This window comes from Ceratina calcarata, unplaced genomic scaffold (genome assembly GCF_001652005.2).
Source record: "Ceratina calcarata isolate Rehan_Ccalc_2016 unplaced genomic scaffold, ASM165200v1 scaffold234.2, whole genome shotgun sequence".
In the NCBI taxonomy this organism is placed as follows: Eukaryota; Metazoa; Arthropoda; class Insecta; order Hymenoptera; family Apidae; genus Ceratina; species Ceratina calcarata.
In genome coordinates this window covers 16,077-16,567 of record NW_017145291.1, presented here as the reverse complement: position 1 = coordinate 16,567, position 491 = coordinate 16,077, and the positions used below count along the sequence as shown (strand labels likewise).

General features: G+C 34.6%; 1 protein-coding gene across 1 annotated transcript in view; it reads right to left on the bottom strand.

The window, feature by feature from the left end:
* Nucleotides 1-491, bottom strand: part of heph (polypyrimidine tract-binding protein 1 heph) — a 41,388-nt gene that overhangs the window by 35,568 nt on the left and 5,329 nt on the right. The gene's annotated exons all lie outside the window — the stretch shown is intronic.

The following is a 491-nucleotide window of genomic DNA, read 5'->3' as shown; positions in this document are numbered from 1 at the left end:
TGTATTGGAAATGTTTCATGATCGAATACTTTTGCGTGTTACTGTATCGCACACGGGTTGTAAATCTCGAAACGATAAGTATGTTTATGCACCCCCAGCCACCCCTTTGATATTACCAGCGCACACAGTTCGAGATGGAAGCCGATTTCGAACGAGGAACACGTAAATCACATACGTGCACATTTAATCTTTTTCCGTAGCTCCGTCGTACTACTTTATTAATCCATAATTCCAGAATGAGTCAACAGAAATTACGTACAACAGTATAATATTTATTAATTCTATTAGAAAGCCATACTAAAAGCATAGAAATAGCTAAATTTTATATTTCCATCACTTTTAGCAGGAATTATATACCCTGAACATCCTTAACGTACCACAATTCCTAAAAATGTCCCAATCCCAATTTCCTAAAAAGTGAAATAAAAAGATTAAATTAAATGTCCACCGAGGACAATAAAACAATGATTAAAACAAATCCAACAGTAGAT